The sequence below is a fragment of the Carettochelys insculpta genome, chromosome 1 (genome assembly GCF_033958435.1).
Source record: "Carettochelys insculpta isolate YL-2023 chromosome 1, ASM3395843v1, whole genome shotgun sequence".
In the NCBI taxonomy this organism is placed as follows: Eukaryota; Metazoa; Chordata; order Testudines; family Carettochelyidae; genus Carettochelys; species Carettochelys insculpta.
The window spans coordinates 337,311,400-337,327,527 of NC_134137.1; the positions used below are offsets into that span (position 1 = coordinate 337,311,400).

Consider the following 16,128-nt stretch of genomic DNA (forward strand, 5'->3'; position numbering starts at 1 on the left):
AGATGTGGCCTCACCTGTGTTGAATAAAGGGGAAAAACAACTTTAGGTCTCAGAATGCTCCTCCTAATGCACCCAAATATGCCGTTAGCCTTCTTGGCTACAAGGGCACACTGTTTATTCATACCCAGCCTTTCATCCACCATAATTGCTAGGTCCCTTTCCATTGTGCTGCTGTTTAGCCAGTCAGTCCCCATCCTATAAAAATGCTTGGGATTCTTCTGTCCCAAGTGTGGGACTCTACCCTTCTCCTTGTTCAACCACATCAGATTTCTTTTGGGCCAATCCTCCAATTTACCCAGGTCACTCTGGATCCTATCTCTATCCTCCAACGTATCTACCTCTCCCCATAGCTTGGTGTCATCTGCAAACTTGCTGAGGGTGCAATCCAGTCCCTCATCCAGGTCATTAATAAAGATGTTGAACAAACACTAGCCTCAGCATCTAGCCTTGCGACACTCCACTTGAAACCGACCGCCATCCAGATATTGAGCCATTGACCACAAACCATTGTGACTGACTGTCAAGCCAGCTTTCTATCCATCTTATAAGCTACGTAGCCAATCCATACTTCCTTAACTTATGGGCAAGAATGTTGTGGGAGACTGTATCAAAAGCTTTGCTAAAGTCAAGAAATACTACATCCACTGACTTCCTGATGTTCACAGAGCCTTTTACCTCAACATGGAAGGTAATCAGATTCATCAGGCACGACTTGCCCTTGGTGAATCCATGTTGAGTGCTCTTGATTACATTCTCCTCTTCTAAGTGCTCCAAAATGGATTCCTTGAGGATCCCCTTCATTATTTTCCCAGGGATTGAGGTAAGGCTGACCAGTCTAGAGTACCCTAGATTGTCCTTCTTTCCTTTTTTAAAGATGGGCACTAAATATGCCTTTTTCCAATCATCCAGGCTCTCTCTTGATCTCCAAGAGTCTTCAAAGATAATGGCCAAAGGCTCGGAAATGATGTCTGCCAATTCCCTCAGTACCTTTGTGTGCATTAAATCCAGACCCATGTATTTGTATGCATCTAGTTCTTCTAAGTAGCTCTTAACAAGACTCATCCTTTGTAATGCTGAAACAAACGTGGAAAATGAAGGAACATTCCTGCACACCTTCCCCTATGCAATACATAATTTTTGGTGAACACCAGAACTGCCTTCCAAGTTCTCTCTGTTGTGATAAGCTGGCACCTGACAATGTAGGGCTCATTCCTGGTGCCAATAAAGTCAATGAGAGTTTTTCCACCTGCAGAGAGATCAGAGCCTGGGTCTTAGGACCTGATCCAAAGGCCTTTGAAGCTAATGAGTGGTTTTCTTTTAACTGGATTAAGCTCTTGAGGGTGGCAGGGTTGTGTGTTTATCGCAGGTGCATCTATAGATCTGAAAATAATGATCCTATATGGAGAGTGTGTGGGGGTTTTTTTTGTGCAGGACTACACAACTACACTATAGACACTTGGTTAGTAAGAACATAAGAATAAAAATTAACTTTGCTCCCTCACTTAACTAATTCACTACTCTGTTCATTATGTTTCACTCTATTTTTCATAGTACTTCTGAAGTGTAATTTTGCAACCCAGCTACGTGAAAAATACCTGGGCCAGCTTTTACATGGGAGCTGTTTGATTTAAGAATCTTCAACATAGAAACACCAGGAATCTCTTATGTTTTAGATGCTTCTATGAACTCTTCTATCATATTTTTTAGGTAAAGTGGAAATTCATATGTTCAGCCACAGTCCTCATGTTCTGACTCATTTTGCACAGCATTCCTCCAGCATTAACAGAACAAAATGAGTTTTCCATTACAGGACCGTAAATACAGGAAGTATAGCAAGTGAATAAAGTACAGGCAATAATCATCTTCCTTTAAAAGCCTCTAGATAAGTGGTTCCCAAACTTTTTGGCATCCCGCCCTGCCTTTTGATTTTTGAGAAATCCTCACACCTCCTCACCACTCCTTTACCATCACCCAACCCCCCCTTTAACAAAAAATTCAATTTGTAATTTAAAATAAACATGAAAACTTCATATAAAAATGTTATTTAAAATTAAAAATAAGCACAAATAATTTTTCTTGGCCCCTTGTGGTTGCCTGGTGCAGCCCCAGCTGGTCAACTGCCTGAGCCCAATGCCAGCCCCCAGAGCTGCCTGCGCAGTCACCCTCCTGCCTGAGACCTGTGCTGCCAGAGCTGCCTGCCTGAACCCCACACCACTGGGTCCAGCCACCCACTTGCCTGCCAAGCACTGGGGCCAGCTGTCTACCTGCCCACTGGCTGCCTGAGCCCTGCGCTGCCAGGACCAGCCCGCCTGCCCACCAGCCATGGACCAGCCACCCGAGCAGCCCGCCCTAGCCCCATGCTGCAAGGGCCAGCCATCCACCCACCAGCCCAAGCCACCCAAGCACCATGCTGCTGGGGCCAACTGTCTGAACCCCTTGAGTCCCACAAACTGGCTAGCTGCCTGAGCCCCGCAAGCCCTGCGAGCTGCCCACCTGAGCCCCTCCCCTGCCCTCCTACAAAGCCAGGCACCCCCAACCCCCCCATCTAACCCCATTCTCCTCCTCCTCCCCCAACCCACACTCACTCTCATTTGCAGAAGGCAGCCAGCTCCACATGGGTCTTTGCTGGCTGCCTGCTTTTTATAGCCACTGCACTGGTTCACTCACGTAAAATGGCAGGGGCTGAGAGCTGGAAGCAAAGGCTGGATCTTTCTTCAAGATGGGTAAACCATGGGGGGGCTGGGTCACCTCGTGCCCCCCCAGAATTTCTTCACGCCCCCCGGGGGGGCATGCCCCCAATTTCGGAAACCATACTCTAGATTACTTTCTAATTTATTCTCAGTTATTTCAACAATTATTTGTCTGTGTTGACTATCTTATATATTTTCAATGCACAACAAATTGAGACCATCATAAGGAGGCCTGTGCATAGTCTTTTTGTTCTAAATTCTTTTCACAAGCTGCCTCAGCTTATCTATATTTGCCAATGCAGGACTTTGTGGCTGAGATTCTGATCTCACTTATACTATTATTACATCCAATATACTTCAATTAACCTTAATGAAGTCACTCCTGATTTAAACCAGTGTGAAATCAGACTCAGATCCCGTGTGTGTACATAACACTGCAAAATGGTATAATTTTTCAAATTAAAAGATAAAAGATCTGTATTATCCTTGTATTAAGCATAAGTACTAGTGTTGTAGGGAAGGTTCTCTGCACAAGACCCGTCCATCATGCTTCCTGGTGTATGTGGAGCCTCACCACAACTGAGTCACGTCTATACTAGGCTGCTGCGTCGAAGGAGCAGGCACCACGTTGAGGTAGTGTGTGTCACGTCTATACACACCGCATGCTACTTCGAAGTTGAAATGGAGGTGAGGCGCCACAGATGTTGAAACAACTGTTCCAACCAGAAAATAGGAAAAGGGCACTACTTTGATGTCTAACTTCAAAAAAGGACGTGTGTAGTCACTCTGTGTCCCGGTACTTTGAAAGAGTGGGGTCCACCATGTCAGCAATCAGCTGGGACGTGGAGATGTGCTGCCCAGCCCCTTCGGGGCTCTATGGTCTATGCGTGCAGCAGCTCTTAAAGCTGCATGGACCAGGAAACCCCGTGGCAGGAAGCTGAGAGTGTGCAGGCAGCAGCCATCACACATGGTGTCCCTGCATGCCTCAGAGTGACCCAGCAGCTCCCTGCTGGAGATGGAGAGCAGCCAGGCACATGAGTAGTCCCAGAGCCCCTCTTCCAACCAACCCCTGGGCTCTCAAGGATCCGGCCAGGGAGGGGAAGAAGCATGGCCTCTCCTGGAGCTAGGCCAAGCTTTAGGACCTGCTGGGGCTCTGGTACAAGGAGGAGGTGCTCTGGATCATGGGGAGCAAGCGCCAACACGTGGCCACCTTCACCCAGCTGGCCAAGGGCCTGACCACCTGGGTCACCCTGCCCGCACTCCTGACTGCTTGCCCCTATTACTGCAAACTCAGGGCCAACCTGGGCTCCCAGGATACCTCCTCCCCACCAACTGTCCTCAACACCGCAGCCAAGGAGCACCAGCCAGTCAAGGAGCAGGAGCCGGGACTGTTGGCCAACCTTGCACCAGCAGGGCTGGAGACAGAGCCAGGCACTAAGGCAGCAGATTTGTCCAGTGAGGAGGGGGAGTTGGTGATAGACCTCCCCTCCTGCACCTTCAGCCAGGCATTGGCCAGACCACCATCCTCTGACCTTGGCAGTGGATCCTGACGTACATGCCCAACAGGGCACATGCCTCAGACCATGGGATAGGGGCACCATACACTACCGGGGCCCCCCATTCCCCCAGCAGACCCCAGCCCACCAGGGCCCAGCCAGACCATGGCCCCGGGACGGCAGCACGGCTGCCAGTGCCCATCAGCACCCACTTCTGTGGACAGCACTGCGCCCTGCCCTCCGGGGGGGCTGACCACACAAAGGGGCTGCCCACAGGGCCACCACACCCACGGATGGGAAACAGGGGATGGAGACTCAGTGCCCATGGAGGGACGGGGAGCATGGGCCATGGGGCAGGGCTCAGTACTTACAGCCTTTTTCTCTCTTCCCCGTTTCCACACCCGCACCATCCAAAGGCCAGAAGAGTCTCGCAATGTCCATCATCCCAGACGGTCCCCTGGAGCCGAGGGATGGTGACCACCCTGAGCCCCCACCAGCACCTGGATGAGTTCGGTCATGCTGGAGCCTGAGGTGGGCAGCCAAGGACCCACACCTCGCTGTCTCCATCCGGTGCCAGGTGGAGCTGGCCGAGTGCTGGCTCCATTTTGAGGAGAGGGAGGCCAACTGGTGCCAGGCAACCGGGGGGGACTTCATGGCCACCTTTAAGGACATGGTGGCCTCGTACCTGGAGCTCCTGGCCCAGCTGCCCCTGCCTGGTGCCCCCACCGCACTGCCCCTCATGGCATGGCCCCACTGTCAGTCCCCCGGGAGAGGTCCCCACTGACCCGTACCGCTGGCCCAAGGCCGATCTCCAGCCTTACCTCCTTGTCCTCCCTGCCCCCATCCAGCCTCTCTGGGGACCCTGGAGGAGGCGGGGGGTGTGTGAAACCTGGAGACAGAGGAGGTCACAGCCCTCCACCCCTGCCCCGGAGTGATGAGCCACTGCCTGGGCCACCTAGGTCCCCCTCCCTCTGTGTATAGTTAGCCCCAACCTCCTGTAAATAGTTAGCCCTACTGTTCTTGAGAAAAAAATATTGTAGTTTTTAACACAGTTTTATTTTTCCCAAACCACTGTGTACTGTGTGCTCGGTGGGCAGGTGGGAGAGTGTGCGGGAAGCCCGCCAGGCGTGGCCAGGGCAGTGCTCACTGGGGCCCCTGGCAAAGTACTGGTGCAGGGCCTCCCAGATGCAGATACCCCCATGGTGGACCTGGCAGCTAAGGGCAGTGGCTGGCTGGGGGTAGGGCATGCAGATCTTGACTGCCCTCCCCTGCGCAAAGGCCCCCCCCCCCGCTCTCTACAATATTATGTAGAGTGCAGCAGGTGCCCACCACCTGGGGAACATTGAGGATGCCCACATCTAAGCAGGTGAGGAGGCAGCACCACCACCCTTTCAAGTGGCCAAAGGTGCGCTCAACCACCTGCTAGGCATGGTTGAGCTGGCTGTTGAACCACTCCTGGCTGGTGGTGAAGTGGCCCGTATAGGGCCATATGAGCCAGGGCTTGAGCAGATATGCAGCATCAGCCACCAGGCAGAGGGGCATGGTAGTGACCCACAGCAGGGTCTCCTTCTGGAGGATATAGGGTGCTGCCTCCAGCTGGCAGCACAGGCCCATGTTCCAGAAGATCTGCGCATCATGGGTGCAGCCAGGCCAGACCACATGTATGTCCTGGAACCAGCCCCAGCTGTCCACCATGGCCTGCAGGACCACAGAATGGTATCTCTTCCAGCTTATGAATTGTCCTCTGCTGTGCACTGGGGTGCGGACAGGTATGTGGGTCCTGTCGAGGGCCCTGAAGCAATTTGGGAACCCCAGTGTGCCAAAGCCCGAGATGGCCATGTCCAGGTCCCTGATGCGGATGACTCACTGGAGGAGCATGGTGTTTAGTGCGCGGACCATATGCAGGGAGGGTACATAGGCATCCGTGAGGGTGTGTAGGGTGTGCCCGACCCCAGCCCCCCACCTCAGGTGCATGCCCGGGCCTCCTTACCTCCACTATGACAGCCCCAACTGTGGCCTTGCCCACACCAAATTGGTGTCCGATGGAGTGGTAGCTGTCTGGAGTAGCCAGCTTCCAGACAGCTATTGCAACCCACTTCTCCGGGGGAGAGTGCACTGCATCCAGGTGTCCTGGTGTGTCAGGGCAGGGGTCAGCCACTGGCTGAGCTCCAGTAAGGTCTGCCGCCACATCCAGAAGTTCTGGAGTCACCAGTCATCGGCCCACTCCCCCATGACCAGTTTCTCCCACCACTTGGAGCGGGTGGGGTGGCTCCAGAGCTGGAGGAGCCCACGGGGGGAGGGAGCAGGAGGACCCAGTGGTCTGGGGTGATCCCTTTTGCCCTAGGTGGGGGCTCCCCTGACAGGAGCTGCTGGGCAACCTTGGGGCTGCAGCTAGCAGGGCGCCTGCTCTGCTGGTGGCAGTCTGCAGGGTGTCGAGCTGCTGCTGCTCCATGGTCTTTCCTGTGGGCACTGTGCCTGCGAGGCTTGTGGCAACTTCGCAGGCCTTGTGCTGTTCAGACCAAGTGTGTTTGGGAGGGATGCTTAAAAGGAGCAGCTTGCTGCGACCCCGGAAGGCCTTGTCCACCCTGCGACCCCAGCCGCAGCCTTTCCTGGCCCTTTCTTTCAAAAGAGGCTTCTGGTGAGTGTAGACACCCTCCTTCAATGTCCTGGGAGGCCCCTTTTGACATGACACAGGGCCCTTTAAATGTAGGTCATCAATGGCGCCAGTCCCAGCCCGTGTGTAGATGCTACGCATAGAAAGAACAGCTTTCGATCACTCTCTTTTGAAAGATCGTCTTTCGAAGTATATCTCTAGTGTAGATGTAGCTTTGGCCAAGTAACATTGGCAAAGGTATGTCACTGTGAACAACATTTATTATTATTAATTTATGTATATTGCAGTAGTGCCCAGCTTAGAATGAGGACACAATGTGCTTGAAGCTATAGCAATTTATCTAAGCCCCTGAGAGCTTACAGTTTAATAAAATTCGTCTGAACCCAGAGGTCAAACAAAGGCAGAGACACTGAAAGCTTATTATCCTCATTTCCACACTTTGATGAGTTTAGTTTAGTTAGGGTGACCGTATCTCCCCCGGCTAAATATGGGGCATGGCAAATGACTCTGTCCCAGTCAAAATGGGATGTATGGTCATCAGAGTCAGGGGCTGCCACAGGGGTGCTCCCTGGCTGCGCAGGTGCAACTGTGGCTCTCGACTGCCCCATGACATGGGACACCAAGAATGGGGCTGCCGCTCCACCAGTGAAGCTCCCAGCTTCCCGCAGCCATAGGGAGCTGGGAACCAGCGGCAGATGCGCCGGTCCGGCTCCCAGCTCCCAGCTGCCCCAGCTGCGGGAAGCCGAGCGGCAGTTGCACCACCGTGCCAGTCTGGCTCCTGGCTCCCCCAGCTGTGGGGAGCTGGGTGGCAGCCACACTGCAGTGATCTAGCTCCCAGCAGCCCCTGCTGCAGGGAGCCAGGAAGTACCCACACCACCACACCGGTCCGGCTCCTGGCTCCCCAGCTGCGGGAACCCAGAACCAGGCAGCAGCCACCTGTGCTTGAAGAAAAGGTGGACTATGGGGCAATTAACCCCTTCGGCAAAATAAATCAGGACTCCTTCCTGGCGCCCACAATACGGGTGTCCCACCCAAAACGGTCACCCTACGTTTAGTTTGCTTGAATTTACTTGTGCCTCAATCACTATAGCTGGATAAATAGATAATAAAACAAACAAACAAAAGTACTCAGGTCTTAACTCATTCTGCATCCAGTTTCCTACTTACTCTATATCTGTGGTTCAATTTGAAAGCTGCTAATGTTCTTGATGGTATTACTCAGAGCTTCTTGGTCAGACTTGTCAATGTTGACTATGATGATTTTGTCTCCAGCTTTTGTGTTAAAATGGAAATTATTAAAGTCCAGTTGCAAATTAGGATTGGCTGTCACTGAATCCATAAAGGATTGGCATCCCATCAGGTTTACCACATCTACAAAATTTGAATAGTGAGATATTGGGAGCTGTTAGACATATAGTAATATGACAAGAGCTGTCTCTAAAGGCCTGATCTGAAGAAGTGTAGAAGACTAAATATTTGTATTACAGCTAATCCATTCTTGATCCTTTTTATTTATATATAGGTTACTAAATTGTGTTCACATAGTTAGTGGGACTACGGTCATTTATTTTCTTAAAGAGAGCTGTTTGAACCAATAAAAGCACAGATAATCTTATTACACCAATCAGACCTGATGTTACTTTTGATGAGATTCTAGTGAAGTCATTTGAAATACTGTCCTGTGGGGAGACGTCTGCTTATATTACAGTTGTATGAGGTCAGATCTTAATTTAACTCTCAACAGCATGCTTAATTTTAGAAGTACCACAAGACACATCGGCGTGCGGAGTGCTATTCCTGTCTGTTCAAAATACAGGCCCCAAAGTAACAGTGACAAGATGATGGGTTGAAAAGGTGAGAATATCATATGTTTTATCTGTAGCTAGCCAATTAGCCTAACGGTGAAGTAGATTAAAATTGTCAATAATTTATAACAGAGGGTATCCAGAGTTAAACTGCTATTAATTACTGTATTACTATGAATAACTTCTTCAGGCTTGGTCACCTAAAGGCCTTCCAGTTCTAGAAAACGTTAAGACTGCTTAGTTTATTTTAAAAATGTGAAATCAGATTAACATGTCTTGCTTGCATAGCACTAAACATTTGCCTAATAATAATAAATCTTTGACACATCTGTTTCTAAGACTCAAGTTTCATGATCTATATGTATTTCAAATCTATTGGAGTGAAAGAAAGGAGTTTAAAGAAAAACAAATTATTTTCTGTGAAAATTGGTTCTTGAGGTTTACGATGCCTAAAACCTTAAAAATAAAAAAACTACAGTAATCAATAATTTCTTGGGAACTTGTTTTTTCTGGGTAAAATAAATATGAAACCGTGCTTTAGATTAAAAATCTGGAAAATATTTTGATTATATGAACACTACTATGTCAGTGCCTGAACAGTAATATTTTCTAGAAATAGCAACCACTATCTCATCTAGTAATGAGGTTGGAATGAAAAATGATGAATACATTTTTCTTGGGTAAAGAAAAGGGAATTTTTCAGCTGCATCTTGTAATGGTCTCATTGCTACTTTACATAAAAGTATGTCAGACAAAATATGCTTCTCCCGTTGCCCAGTGTGCCAGTATTCTACCATATTCCATTGTGATCCTTGTGCAATATCCACATTTCAACTATTCATCATCACCTCAGCACAGCAGCTGACCAGCAGTGATATAGCAAAGCAGGCACCCTAAGTATTTATACACCTCAGTCAATGTCCACCGCATGCACTTTGGTGAGTCATTTACTTTATCATACTTGTCCTACCATGTCACAGCCTCTTGGCCGGTGTATTAGCTTTTTCCATTTTAATTATGCTTCTAATCTCATACAGTACAAGCGGTAGTGTTTAGAAAGACTCTTTGGAGAAAACATACCAAAACCACCCCTTACCTTACCCAACATTAGCTGAGTCTGTGCTCCAGCTGAGTTCTATGGTGACTGTCACCTAGTGAATTCTACAAAATCACATCAGAGGAGTTTGTTGTCCAAGTACTTATTGATTTTGTGGGTCCAGAAAGAAAAGAAAAAAGTTTGTAATAATTTTTAAGTGCACACTTATCTTTTACTGCTGAGATACAGTTGGTCATGCATCATATTTTTCTTAATTGAACTGACTTTATTATATCAACTCTTATTAAATTACTTGTATTTCTACAATGTGTGAAGATCTTGGTCTTGCCAGGTAGTGAGCAGTCTCAGTTTCTTTTGGGATCAATGGGAATTAAGGGTACTTACTACTTTGCAGGAATGAGCCCAACATAACCACCTGCAATATGTAAATTGTACCAACCCTCTAATAGCGGCTCTATGCAAGGCTTTTGCAATCAAAGGGCCCACTGAAATCGATGGGAGTTTTTCCAGTACTTTCAGTGGGCTTTGGTTCAGTCTCTAAAGGTATAAGGGAGTAAAGCTGGTCAATATTTTTTGCTCAAGTATATTTTGTGAAAAAATGTCAAATAATCAAAACAAATATTTCAAGGCAATCTATCACTTTTGACAGAAAGGTTTCTCAGGTCCAAGATGGCGTTCCTGTCTATGTAATCAGGGAAGGAAAAGAAGCATCCAGACTTCCATCACATTCAGTAGCCTATGGCATTCACCTGTTGTGTAGGAGGCTTAAGTCCTTGCTCCAAATCAGGCAAAGTAGAGAGTATGAAGGCCTATCCATACCGGTTTGATATAGCTAGATTGCTTCATAGGCAGCTGAATTTTCAGAAGTTTCTTGAAAGAGGAGGGAGAATAATTTACTTAGATGACACCTACTTATCTCTGGTGAAGTTTCTTCCCAGTGTAGAGGAAAGTATGAAGGAAGGCACAAAGTTTTATGTTATAGCCTAGTGTACATATAGCACCTCTGACCTATTCTGGTTGGAAGCCAGACCTGATGGATACTATTCAGTTTCTCATATTGTATCCACAGAAACACCTGTACTATATAACTTCGTGGCTTCATTTTGAAAATTTCAAGTCAACTTGCTCTAAAAACTTCTCACTTGTTAGCTGTGTCTGTGGTGGGGAAAATTTTGCTTGTGTACCTAGGGATATACGCTATAAAATACTGGTCCCATATTTTTCAAAGACATCCCCCCAAGACATGCGCACACTGCTTGCAAGGTACAGCTATCTTTTATGTAACACTTTACATTTATTGGTTTCTTCACATCACATTAACACATTTCAATGAGGCAAAAAGGATTTTTAGACGTCTTTGAAATTATAGAAGTAGATGTAAAGTTGAGGAGAAAAATAAACCCTAGACAGAACTCCAAATCAAGCATTCTCTCATAGGCCAACCAACTGTACTTCCAACAGGACAGGATGAAAGGGAGAAGTTCAGTCTTAATTTTGAACATTCTTACTTCTGTGGATTATAGATTTCTTAAAAGAGCCTTAGGAAGAGATTTGGAAAATACACTGTCAGTCACTTTCTTAGATTCGTTACAGTCATGCTTGTTTAAACAGAGAGTTTTCCAGGACTTTAGGATTTGACATCTTGCACAGAAGTGTTACAGCCAGTACCTTTTGTTCCTGGTTAAGCCTGTGCAATGGTGTGAAGAGCCTTGGAACATGATTCTGTACCCTGCTGACCAGTTCATCTGATATTCAGCTCGTGTGTGAAATCTTTTTTTGGATAACTATGTTGATGCCTGGCTTTGAGACACAAAAGCAGAGGGAAGAGGCTCCATTAGAATATCCCTGTCTGCTACAAGCTAGATAAAGTCCTATTCTGCTGAGAAGGAAAAAAAAAAGATTTATTTGTCCACAAAAACTATTTTTTATTTTTGGAGGTTATTGTACTCAGAGCTGTCCTGCAAAGCAAAATATGTGTCTGTTTACCTTTAAAGGCAATGGAACTGTGCTTGTGCAGGGCGTTCACTTGCTATCAAAAAGTGCACCCCCTTGCATGACAGTGTTGGCCAGGACCCCTATATCCCAGTATTGGGAGAAGAGTCAATTCATGTTTGGTGCAAGTGCGATAGGATTGCAAAAACCTGAAACTGTAGTCCTGCAGTGACCCTTTCAGCTTCTGCATTTTCCTGACTCTATGCCATGATTGATAAGTTTTTGCTTCACAGGGTATCACAATATGAAATAGTAAAGCCTTTAGATATAGGATTGTAGCATTTGTATGTGATGTTTTAAAATCAATTTTTAGTTTAGTGCTACAGTGTCAAATACCTAGTACACAGGCGTCAGGTTAGCACTCCTGTGTGAAGAACTGCTTACGTGACCTGAAACTCCTGACAAAATTCCAGCAGCATTACCAATATGCTAAATGTCATTCTGCTGGCCATTCTGTCTACGCCTACACAAGCATTCCTCTTTCGAAAGAGGCATGCAAATGAAGGAAATTGAAAATGCAAATGAGACACAGATTTACATATCTGGCATCTCATTTCCATGTTCTTCTTTCAAAAGAGCTTCTTTTGAAAGAAGAAAAGCAGTGTTGATGGGGCTCTTTTGAAAATAAACCCCATCTTCAGAAGAACCCTCCTTCCTAAAAAAATAGGAGGGAAGCTTCTTTTGAAGATGGGAATTACTTTCGAAAGAGCTGCATCTACGCTGCTTTTCTTCTTTCAAAAGAAGAATATGCAAATGAGATGTCAAATGTATAAATCTGTGCCTCATTTGCATTTTCAATTTCATTCATTTGCATGCCTCTTTCAAAAGAGGAAAGCTAGTGTTGACATAGCTTCTATGAGAGGCAGTCAACATAATTCTCATTTAATTAATTCAATTGATTAATATTTGTGCAACACTGACATGAGTAAAGTACTGGATATTACTAATTGGCAGGAGTAGTAGTTTAAGTTCCTCAACTTCTGATCCCTTATATTCTTAACTAAGCCCCACTAATGTAGAGACCAAACATACTAAGTTGTTAATGTCACTTCAGTCAGACAGAACTTGATGAAACACGGAGCTAGCTTTGAGAGAGTTAGGTAGGCACATTTATTTGGTGTGTTGCTTTATTTTACAGAGGATATAATATTTACGTTTTATACCTTTTAAGAAGATAGAAATACCATATTTTAAACTTTATATAACTGCAGAAGGACAATTTTGCAATTTTTATTTACTCTCAGGGTTTATCATATGATGTGATATCACTAGCAAAATGCACACTAAACAACCTGAATGAGTTCTGGAGCACTGCTGGTGCAAGGCATAAGCAGACTAAGCAATTGCTTAGGTCCCAAACAGCTCAGAAGACCCATTATTAATTATTAAAATGTATTTTGGGGAAGGGAAGGGCCCAAAATATTCCGGGTTTGGGTTCCCATGGGCCAGCACCAGCATTAAGCTGGAGAGTTAGATGGGCAGAATTCAAATTTGCAAAAAGGTGCCCTAGCTCCCATTGTTAATCTGCTAAGACAGCCAACTGCCCACTCCCCTTCCCACATAAATTTTGGTAACAGTCCGTAAGAGCTTACCCCTGAGAAGTGTCAAGTAACGCACTGACTTGGGGCATATGGTAGAAGTATATAAAATCATGATCGGTGTGGAGAGGGTAAATAAAGAAAAGTTATTTACTTGTTCCCATAATATAAGAACTAGAGGACTCCAAATGAAATTAATGGGTACCAGGTTTAAAACTAATAAAAGAAAGTTCTATTTCATGCAGCACACAGTCAACCAGTGGAACTCCTTGCCAGAGGAGGCCATGAAGACTAGGACAATAAGAGAGTTCAAAGAAGAGCTAGATAAATTCATGGAGGTTAGGTCCACAAAAGGCTATTAGCCAGGGGGTAGGAAGCGTGTCCCTGGCCTCTCTTTGACAGAGGCTGGAGATGGATGGCAGGAGACAAGCCTCTTGATCATTGTCTTTGGTCCACCCCCTCTGGGGCCCCTCGTGCTAGCCACTGTCAGCAGACGGGATGCTGGGCTAGATGGACCTTTGGTCTGACCCAGTAATGGCCATTCTTATGTTCTAAAAACATTGTGAATGTCTGGGACAGGGGTCAGCAAGCAAAATTGCAAGAAGAGCCACTTTTTTCACATTTGGTAAAAACACTCAATAATTCAAGAGCTGCAATGCATGTGAATACAAGACAGTCCTTAATAAATAAGATCAAACAATGCTTTTTGTAGCCTTTATGTTAAAAACAGCACACACGCAATGATTTATAATGCAGGATGCTTACAACTTTTTACGTATTCTATTTCCTCACACTGAACATGTATGTGTTTGTAACACTGTCTTCCTGACTTTCATTCCAAACCTTCTCTTTCTCTGGAGGTTACTAGATGTCATCTGCTTCTTCCTGTCAAATACAGTAAGCATTAGAGACAACAGTTGTGTCATTTCAAACAAATACACTGTGCATGTGAACTCATATCAGTGAAATGGGACATTTAATTATTTTCAGCATCCTAAGCACACTGATAAAGTTTTCTGCTTATCAGTATTTTAGTGCAGTTTCTGCTGCTGAGTTTCTTTGGAAAGTGGTTGAATGTTTGGAGAGTAGGTCGTCGTTTTCATTTTCAAGCAGGACTGTAGACTTTCACTCTTCAGTTCCAGTGCTGTAACTAGTTAATTTGGCACCTGAGGCAAGAACATAAAATTGCGCCTCCTCATATATTCATAGTAGTTATTGCATGGAAAAAGGGAAAGTACATAAACAATACAATGTTTGCTTATTATAGTCAAGATTTGCATAAAAATTAATACTATATATCTTAATACATGTAATTAAGGAGTTTATTGAGCAAATGTTTACAACTAATGAATAGCCAAATTGTATAGGGTGAGAATTAAAAATACGTGGGTAAAAAAGCACCAAAGTGTCTCAGTGCAGTGGCGGAGATGCAGGTGGCTCTGGGGTGAGGTGTGGGGTTGGTTAGAGGGGGGTCCCTCATGGTGGAGGTGCAGCTGGCTCTGGGGTAGGGTGGCGAGCTGCTTAGGGGGAGATCCCTTGACCAGTACTGAGACACTGTGGGGATCTGGTTATAGAGTGAACCGTTGCCCAGATCTGAAATGTGGCTGCTTCTGGTATGGGGTGCAGGAGGCTGGTATTTGGGTACTGGGCACTGAGCTGCAGCCTCTTCCAGGTGAGCGGGCGTAGAAGGGGGCTGGTTAAACAGAGTCACAGAGTAAAATGACCCCTTCACTTCTGGGGGGGAGGAGCAAGAAGGGGCTGCAGGGCTGTGGGGGTAGGGCCAGAGTTTGAGACCCCCGACTTCTAGAGAGTTTCTCTTCTGCAAGGACCCCTCATGCAGTGCTGAGATGTGGCTGGCTCTAGGGTGGAGCACAGGGAGTGGTTATACAGGGACCCAGCACTGAGATGTGGCTGGCTCTGGGGAGAGATGAGGGGGCTCATTATACGGGGACACCTTGTCTGGGGCAGAGATGCAGCTGACTCTGGGGTGGGGCAGGGTCGGTTACACAGGGACCCTTCACTTGGCACTAACCTGGGGAGGGAAACAGGGACCCCTCACTTGCCTGGTTTGCCGGGGGCGGGGCTGCTGGGTCCAGTCACATGGGACCCCCCACCTGGCATAGAGATGCAGCTGACTTTGGTATAGGGGCTGGTTACAGAGGAACCCCTCACTGGGCACTAACATGTGGCTGGCTCTGGGGTGGGATGCAGGGACCACTCACATGTGACTCCTCACCTGGCATGGAGATGCATCTGGCTCAGGGGTGGGACACAGGGACTGGTTACACAGGGACCCCTCACCTGCAACTAATGTGGGGTGGGACATAGGGGCCCCTCACTTGGCTGGCTCTGGGGTGGGGGATGCAAGACTCCCAACCCCCCTGTGAGCCTCAGGCCCCTCAGCCCCCATCCATGACCCCAGGCCCCCTGCAACCCGCCCGCCATGATTCCATGACTCCCTGCATCTCCAAGGACCCCCAACCCCTTTGCAAATCCCAGGCCCCTCCATGACCCCAGCGCCCCTGTGATCCCTCATACCCCCTCGGTGACCCCAGCCTCCCTGAGCCACCCGGGCTCCCTAACCCCCTCCATGATCCCAGATCCCTGTCCTCCCTCTGGCCACACTGGGACCCCCATGCTCCCTCTGTGATCCCTGACACCCTCTTGTTGGTCTACAGATTTCTGCTTTTCTAAATGTTTGAGTTCAGTCACCAAGTTTCTGAATTTAGAAGTCCACATATCCTTGTCCTGAAACTGAGCCAATTCCTGTTCTGTTTGGTCCACTCCTATAAATGTTGAAATGTTGAGTGCAGAGATATCAGCTTCAGGGGGTTTTAACACAAATGACAAAAGTTGCCTTTTCCTTTCTAAATTCCTGAAATTGCCTTGCAAAGGCTTCTTGCATTTTCACGATCACATTTTTAGGGTTGCTCATA

The 16,128-nt window shown here is 47.0% G+C and overlaps 1 protein-coding gene across 3 annotated transcripts in view; it reads left to right on the plus strand.

The window, feature by feature from the left end:
* The first annotated feature begins 8,554 nt into the window (after positions 1-8,554).
* The window catches only part of ASB15 (ankyrin repeat and SOCS box containing 15), a 42,350-nt gene continuing 34,776 nt past the window's right edge, over positions 8,555-16,128 (plus strand). For all 3 annotated transcript variants that reach the window (XM_075015182.1, XM_075015201.1, XM_075015191.1), the window contains exon 1: positions 8,555-8,654. The gene's annotated coding sequence lies outside the window, so the exon portion shown is untranslated. The remainder of the gene's footprint in view (positions 8,655-16,128) is intronic.